This window comes from Ornithodoros turicata, chromosome 7 (assembly GCF_037126465.1).
Source record: "Ornithodoros turicata isolate Travis chromosome 7, ASM3712646v1, whole genome shotgun sequence".
Lineage (NCBI taxonomy): Eukaryota > Metazoa > Arthropoda > Arachnida > Ixodida > Argasidae > Ornithodoros > Ornithodoros turicata.
The window spans coordinates 20,394,534-20,404,031 of NC_088207.1; positions in this window are offsets into that span (position 1 = coordinate 20,394,534).

The window sequence follows — 9,498 nt, forward strand, 5'->3', positions numbered from 1 at the left end:
TCCCTTAGAAGTCGGCCCAGGACGCACATTCCCCCAGGGCGTCAGTCGTGACGTTGCCCACATACGTGAGGCCGACAACGGCAAGCCCTTTCACCATCACCACCACCACCACCATCATTTCTAAGAGTGTATGCAAAACCTAGCGCCATCTCGTAGCACTCCCGGGAACCTACCGGCATTCCGCCATGTCTGAGGCGTCCTCTCCGGCACAAGCAATGCAAACGGCTGTCATACAACAGCTCTTTCACGTGTCCTGCTTCTCACATATGCTGACTCACAATCTTATTTGTGTGATGAGACGCGGGTTTCAAAGGGAATGTAAACCAGGTAAGAGAGCCTCAAATGTCTGTATTCCTTATTGCACTGAAAGCATTGAGCGCTGTGACATAGGTTGGGCAAGAAAATTACGTTAACCTAGTGCAACGATGCTTTGTTATCCCATCCCAAGAGAAATTTATACAGTTTAGTAGAGCTCATTTGAGAAGTTGGTAGTGCACTTTATACAGCAGAAACATTTGGTACAAAATAAAAGCTTAGTACGATTGTAGTTGTTGCTATGAAACCCGCTGTGATGCTCACCGTTACACACTGGTATGAAATGGGGTCTTTCTCAGCTCGGTGAATCTGAGTTTTCGTTATTTGAGCATCTCCACATAATTGTCACGTTTGGTTGCACTGCATTTCACGTGACTGTTTACCAGACAGATAGTCCTCCTTAGATGGGCCCCTCAGACGGTGCACTCTGACTGTTTCGATCATTTAGTGCGGGGACACTTCATGCTCGCCTTACAGTCACCTTCAACAGCTTCCCTGAGACAGATGTGACTGCTAGCCATCAAGAGAAAAGATGAAGTTCAATGCTGGCACAGCAAATGTGTGTTCACGGCACTTCAAAGAGACTGATTTTGACGCAAACGTGTCAAATGGGAGACGGGACATCTATGAATTTCTTGTGCCATCAGTCTTCACATTCAAGAAGAAGAAGAAGCTAGAGAGAAAACTACCAAGGGAACGCGTAGTGATGCAAAACTATCGATCAGTCACCGATAGTATCCAGAAACATAGATAGTTTTAGGATAATTGACCATCGATACTCCACAACCGTACTAAGCTTTTATTTTGTGCCAAATGTTTATGCCGTATACAGTGCAGTAAATAGTTCTTAAATGGACTGTACTGAACTGTCTAAATATGTCATAGGATGGCATTAAAGAGCAGGTTTGCACTAGGTTAACGTAAGTCTCTCTCACAAAATCGAAATGACAGCGCTCCAATGCAACAAGGAATCCAGAAGCACTCTTACCTTGCTTGCGCTCTCTTTTGAACTCCTCGTCTCATCATGTGAATAACATAGTGAAACAGCACATGTGTGAGGCAAGACGCGCGATAGAACAGCTGGACGTGAGTCGTGTGTATGACTCGGGTCGGGGAGAGAGCCTCAGACATGGCGGAATTCCGAAGGGTTCCGTGCGCGCTACGAGAGGGCGCTGCGTTTTGCATATCGTCTATTGTACGCGGACGCAGAAACAAACATGGCTGGGATTCCGAATCCCAAATTCTCAGATCCTTGGGATCTGGGATATCCCGAATCCTAAAATTCCGGGATCGAGAGTGCTTTTCACGTCCCGAATGCCCATGGGCGCTCCCAGTTTTTTTTTTTTTTTTTTTTTCAGGGGGGGGGGAGCTTCCAGAGGGGCACGGGGGCAAGCGTGCAACCCCTACCACATCTTCTTCTGGAGGCGGACGCTGCACTGTGTGGGTGTGAAGAGGTTCCTGTTATGACATCCGAGAATAATCATTAGGACCTGCACTCTTAAAAATGAACTTCACCGCCTAGCACGCTCTTAGCCAACCATGATCTCGAATGATATCGTTATCTGACCTGATTTGTCGAAAACGGGAGGCGTACGTCTTTTCTGTGATAATTATGACCAGCATCAGTGCCACAAAAAAGGCGTACGCCTCCCGTTTCCATCAAATCATGGCAGATAACGATATCATTCGAGATGGTGGTTGACTAAGAGCGTGCTATGCGGTGAAGTTCATTTTTAAGAGCCGTTTCACCACCACCACCACCACCATCATTTTTAAGAGTGTATGACTAAAGAGTGCACTATTTCCACAAACGACCTTGGAGTTCCAGGAGGGGGACACGCCCCCATCTCGGTACGCCCATGCGAATGCTATTCACTATAGTTCAGTGCTCACTAGTTCACAGCGCTCGCGGCGTAATCGTCATCATCCATGATAAGAGCACGCTATCTCACCTACGGAACGACAGAACCGCCAGCGCTGTTTATCAGTCGCTTTGGGAAGGAATACCAAAGCGTCTCTTGCGGCTGTTCCTAATGTTCCGTCACCCCCCGTGCGTGAACCAGGCGGATGAACACGATATTGACAGCCGGATAGCTGATCCAAAGAGCGCATTGGTGCACAGCTCCGCGCAAGAAATATGTAAACCGAAACCAATTAATTACTCGGAAAAATCACTAAGTGTCGATGCCTTTTTTTTTTCGTTTGAATATTTTTTGCTGAAGGTCTCGATGCGTAAAACAGAGGTTCCGTAAGCGTGCGAAGTAAAAGTTAAAAATTAGCATGTTTATTTAATTAGTGAGTTTATGCAAATGCGCCACACGCTATACTAAGTTCATTGCCGATGTCCCAAGGATCTCTACCAAAAGGAAATTTCTTCGATGGCCCCACCTGTTCATGAATTATTCAGCAGGGGGATTTTGGTGGACACCCGGTATAATGCTCGTGAACTCACTCCTTGTCCATCCTTGCTCACAGCCATTTCTCCATTGAGGTCACTGAGTAAGTTACCCTAACAGGTGGCGCGCCGCGACATGAGGTAATTTTGGCCATTGCCCAGGCATGTTTACAAAACGTCCAGTCTAGGCCTCCCTTAACTTTTTGTTCTGCTTTCCCTTCTCCTCAAAGTCGACAAGGGAGCATATAGGGTAGTCCACCAACCATGATAGAAATTCATAGTAAAAAACGTAGGCCCCGGAGAGACATGCGGTCAAGGGATTTTTTTCTGCCAATAACGTTTGCCACCTATTGGTAACATTTTTATTTCATTTCAATTGACGGAAAGTTAATTTCTTGAATTGAACCCCGAAATTTTACAAGGCAACCTAACGTTTTCTTTGGGTTCCCCGTTGTCATTTTACTCAGTATAGCACATAATCCCACCCGTAATGCAACGGTAATTGCCGAAATAAATTCTCCGAAAATCCGTGGAAATGAGCCCTTGGCTCCGCCTCTTTTCTGACAGCTCGTAGTTTGAGCGCAAACCTGCGAAGAAAGGAGGTTACGTTGACACGCCACACGAGGAGGGAAAGGGTTACAAGCCTTACCCACGGAACCAGGTCCCCCAAGGTCGCCATTTTCCCATGTATTTGTTCCTATCCCGATGCGTGCAATGCCGGAGGCCGCCCTTAGATACCCGATTGTTACCAGACGTTGGCTTGCGTTTGATTGTAGGGCGCTAAAGATCCAGTTGAAGCACAATTCAAGTCAGGCCAAGTCACCGAATGAGAAATGGACGACTGCGCCTGCGGCGCCCACTGGCGGCGCCTGGTACGACAGGTACGTTATGTGATGCACGCTGCCGTGCACTAGATCCTTCCGATCGCTCAACACGTTTAAAAACCGGACCAAAAAGTGATACACGACACAGAAAGTTATACGCGTTTTGTTTGGACATTCCGTATTCACCAGCCGACTTGAACCATTGGTTTAGTGACGTCGGGTTTAAATCGATCACGTGATCTCTCCGGCTATGAAGAGCGGTTGACCAAAGGGTGACCACAACGCATGCGCACTATTGACATTGGCACGAGATGGTTGAGGGGAGGGAGAACGTAGCAGACGACAGGATTGTGAAGAGGAAGGCTCCCGTTTGTTTTTTGATTATGATGTTAACGGAAGAAAAGTTCAGGCGGCGCTGGCGCTGCTGCAGGTGGTTGCGGATCGGGGTGTCGGTAATCGTCGGTTATGCGTTATGCCTACCTCTGTATTTGTGAATGACAAGCTCTTGATATGGTCGCTAAAAAGAGAGCGTTTGCATGTTATTGAAAGGCAGCAGTAGGTATCCTCACGCAGGTGATCGTTGTGCTTTTGTCGGTGTTCGGTCGTCGATTGTGGATGCGTATAATAACGTCATCCGCATCGACCATCGCTTTTTATCGTCTGTTGTGCGGCCTGTGTGGTGAACTGCAACGATCAAGATAACCTCTCGATTGATGGGGCATTCCAGCAGAGTCTTTTATACGCTTTCGAGCCTGATATCATGTTCGCAACGTGTGTACAAGTGCTTGATCACTGTAGGCTATGTAAACAGAAAGAACACTGATGCAAGGGTGACCTTATCCTGACTCCCATACGCATAACTCGACGTGGTACTTTCAACGTGTCACAAATCTGCAACGCGTTACACCATCTCTTTGCTGGCTGTGTTTCTTTGGAGTGTGACTCCTACGGAAAGCGTACTCATGGCGCTGCCTTGTTTACGTCCTCGTCATGTGTGTGTGTGTGTGTTTTTCTTTGTTTGTTTAGCGCTGTTTTCGTCAGTTACCCAGGGCGTCCCTGCTTGTGAGCGTGGAAGTTGCCAGTGTCGTGACACCCTGTTCGTGCGGTGCTGTGCTTACCTCTGATCTCCTTTATTTCTGCATTTCAGAATATAAGATTATTGTACAAATCATTAAGCACTAAATTGATTGTTCTGTTCAGCCAACAAAGATTACGTTGCGACTGTCTCTTGCTCTGATGAAATTTCACACAATGGGAACATACCTAATGTATAAATTTGTCCTTACTTGTCATATGCTATGATGCACTTGACATCACAGACGTAATAATTGCAAAAATAAACGGCCACACTTTAATGCCATTACACTGCATCCGAGTCATTCAGAATTTGTAGTTTATTGAGACTGTGTACACAAAATACAGATGTTAAAATGAACCAAATACCTCGTAAAGAAGGATATCTTATACCGGTTTCAATAGTGGTGTTTCAAGGATGGAGCAAACAGGAAAGGACCAAAGAAAACACACACAACAACAGCTGCAACATCAGCCACAAACAAGCCTGCACTCTTAAAAATGAACTTCACCGCATAGCACGCTCCTAGCCAACCATCATCTCAAATGATATCGTTATCTGCCCTGATTTGTTGAAAACGGGGGGCGTACGCCTTTTTTGTGACAATTATGAACAGCATAAGTGTCACAGAAAAGGCGTACGCCCCCGTTTTCAACAAATCAGGGCAGATAACGATATCATTTGAGATTATGGTTGGCTAGGAGCGTGCTATGTGGTGAAGTTCATTTTTAAGAGTGTGTGCTGCCATTTTGTTCAATAATTGTGTTGTTCAAAGCCATATATTATTCAGGAAACACTGTTACACACCTGGTTGGGGACTTACCTATTTTTCAATGCTCATTCTTTACAAACTTCTCTCTCGACTCCATACTGGCATTATCATGGCACCATTACATGCCAAACCATCACCACCACCAATGCCTAAAAACTCCCCACAGCTCATGCCATGCTATAATACGGCTGCCAACAGCACATCATGCACTAAACAAGCGTATGAAGGCGGGGTAGTTGGTATGAATTCATTCCGCAGCAAAGAGACGTGGACAGAAGGACGACGACTGCATCATTCACTACGATCTTTGAAATCACTCCTTATTCAGGCTTTTTTTTTTAATTTACAAAAGAATTTGCATAGCGATGCAGTTACAGTTATCACTTCACTTTCACACAGATCACTCAACTTTGACTTTGAAATGACATAAGAGGCCTGTGTGAGGCCATGAGAAAGATAATCGCCATTGTACAATTGTGTAAACTTCTTTAGGGAAATTTTACTTCAGCAGCTCTTCACCGCTTTCTTGACATTTTTTCTAGTTTTCCAGTCATGCAATAGTTCTCAGACAATTCCCCAGTTTTCCATGCTTTACTTGATTGCAGACATCCTGAAATACAGACGATTATTCAAGCAACTCAGCAACTGGGCGTTTGAGGCTTACATGTTTGTATCATCCGTATTTGTGGCCTGCTTCGAATAATTTTCGTTTACACAGATGATAAAGCTATGAAAAATTATTGCACACGCTGCATTTCTGCAGTGTGTGGTTATGCAGTTTGACTGCGCACCTTTGTACTGAGAGATTATGCTATTTCTTGAGAAACAACAGAGTGGAATACCACAGCAAGGCACATCTAGATATGCTAATTCTAGCATAAAATCTCAGTGCTACAGCTAACAGCAGCACTGATTATTGTCTGCTCGCTTTCTATATTGATCTGTATCAATACCATAAGGGGAAGTCTGCAGTGGAAAATTGGACGCAATGCAAATAAGCTTATAGTACAAAGAAAAGGATGCAACTTGAAATCATGTGCATCTTAGCTACACTGTGCTGTATTACTTTTATTAAAATTTACATGATTGTATATCTTTCTTCTGCAATTTCAGTTATTTTTTTAGCCACATTGGTAGTTGTCACTTTGCAGAAGCCGACATATTGATCCAGTTGTGTCAGCACAAATCTATGCAACTGAACGGTTTAATGTAGTGAGCATGGTGTACTGTATCATCAAGGACAAAGCCTGGGAGCAGATTTATGGGACACAATGCTGAATTTGTGGTAAAATAATGTAGATGCCTCGGCATGACTAACCACCTAACTTCCGTAATGAGTGGTGGACATGCAGAGTCTTCAGGCAACTTCTGATAATTAATACATGTCATATGGGAGATGGTTTGCAAGATACCAGCACCCAAAGCAACAGTTTCACAGATTCTGGCCATATGCATTACGTTGGCACACAAGAAGAGCATGTAACTACTTCGGTCCACTTTACTGAACTTTAGCACCCCTAAGAGTGCCATAGAAAATGTGGGGGGAGGGGGGGTTCTGAAAAGAAACAGTAGTAGTGTCAATTTCCCATTAAAAAGAAATGGAAAATTCCACACACACAACCACAAGATTTCTGAACCTATGTTGAAGCTAGCTCTTACACTGACATGTTTTTTGTGGGGCATGGCATGGTGTGCCTAAGCTAATGCCAGTCACATATTTGAATAGCAATAAATTTGTATAGCAATTATTTTCTTCACATATGGCATTGAAGAACGGCTTACCTGAAACAAAATAAATAATCAGGTTTGACACATATACAATCATACGTCACAGGCATTTGGTGCCAGTCATGCAGTGAAAGCAGTGTGCACGAGACGCCACATATTCTCCTGGTGATGATGTGAAGGCTTTCCAAGAGTAAATGTATGTACGTGGTATCTTGTATTGCAACAGCATTCAGGTACTGTTTCGAATGGCAGATCCATAGATGTTAGAATCATTTGTCATGATGCTGATAACACATTCTTAGTTACACCAGAACTTTGTGACCGTAGTATGCCCATATTCTGTTTATTCTCCACTCACTGCTGTACATTTATGGGTGGAGTGCGAGTCAAGGAAGAGGCTAGCTGGTGTGAAATGAGAGCACCAATGTACAGGACATGTCATACAGCAAAAACCATGGACACTTAGCATGCACCTGAGCTGGAGCAAGGAGAACAAGTTGTAACATAATTGAAGGTAAAATGGTGTACTACACATATGGGCATATTAGCAGGATTTGGTTTGGTTCACTATTTTGTAACTCAGCTATTCAGAACACGTTGAAGACATGCACAACACAGCCAAATTAGAGGGTAGTGTTTCGGGTGTGTTGTATATTGTGTGTTGTTACCGTCAATAAATTTTCCTATTACAATTAGAGGTATTGTGGCATTTGCGATGAATAGAAGCATGATTGCAATGTGGGTGCAGGTGTATATGATAAATCATGTAGCATGATTCCATAGGGATGTGTTTTTCGATTCTTAAGATTTACCTCAACAGGATTAACGTGGCTCCAACCAAAGTTAGCTCGAAAGAGGGGATCCCGACGTTTCGGAGCCGAACGGGCTCCTTCTTCAGGGGTGACGAACTAACAGGGCTAACTTTGGTTGGAGCCACGTTGATCCTGTTCAGTTTCTACCCAACCAGGCACACCTGTGTCAAACATGTTCACGTTTAAGATTTACCTGTACAGGATATGAGGCTACACAAAAAGAGTGCACAGATCACGCCAGTGTAAAGCTGCAGTGCTTCGAGTAATTTTCAACAGTCCTGCTCACAAAATGATGCAGAACAGCATGCGTACATTTTTGCTTGAAAGAAAATCCTTGAGCTTCAGGAGACACAAAAGGGACACCATTTTTTGTTCAGCGCTGTATTCACACTGAACAGATGAGCACATGGATAAACTCTGTGGCCATATGACAGCTATCAACGACGTAAAAGGAGGAGAGCTAGTGTAACATGGGTGCTTGTTTACCCTGCTTTACTACTGTCGTCTACATCCACACTGAACACATGAGCACAGAAATAAACTATGCGGCCATACGGCAGCTATCAGTAACGTAAAAGAACGATAGCTACTGTTAACATGGGTGCATGTTCTTCCATGTGCTCGTGTGCTCAGTGTGGATATAAACGGCTGAAGTGGCTGGACAAATCTGTACCCATGTCAACGCAAGCTAACTTTCTTTTAAGTAGTTGACAACTGTCATGTGGCCATGTACAATTTATCCATGCGCTCATGCTGCAGTATGGGGGAACGACATTTCCATTTTGATGTTGCATGAACCAGCTGACTCCTATTATAATTGTCAATACTATCTATTGATGAGTCTGTAGCCTATGTTTTGTTATATTCATCTGGAAGGTGCTATATGCAGTAATTGCAGTTCAATGGGAGCAAGAGAGCTTCAAAGTTTCTGTACACATTGCCCTTTATTCCTGTGCAATTCAAACGTACTGCAGTACGACACCTCCGATATATTGGTGGAGTCAGCATGTGGAATGTAGCAAGGATTTTTTTTTCCTTGTGCGCCATTGCTCACTTATGTTCTCATGTGACCTTGACAACTAATTGAGCAGGATATCCAGAGTGCACGCTTCTATGAAAAAAGTCATCCTTGTGGAACTACGTAATAGCCTTTATTGTCTGAATATAAACAAAAAGCTCACGAATACAAAGTTGTTGTGATGAATGAGTCCATAGCAGAAATTTTCAAGAGAGGATCTCCAGAATATATGTGCTTATACAATGCAGAAAAGCTGTCAGTGATTGGTCATAGTTATGTACCTGCAATAGTAATGATGCTTCCAAAAGGTTTGCAGCCTCCTTTAGCACATTGCTGTGTAGTGTCTTTTGCAGAAGCAGCCCTACAAAAGCACATCTACTGTTACCAAATGATAAATCAATATAGAAGTAAGTAGCTGTCCCTTTGAATGTTTCTAATGTAGCAGTGGCAACACGATACCTGAATAACATATTTTTATGGGTCTGTTCTGCTGTGGCATGCTGAAATAAGTAAAACACACATTTCAGTTCCATCTATGCTTGCATGTGAATCCAGGGGA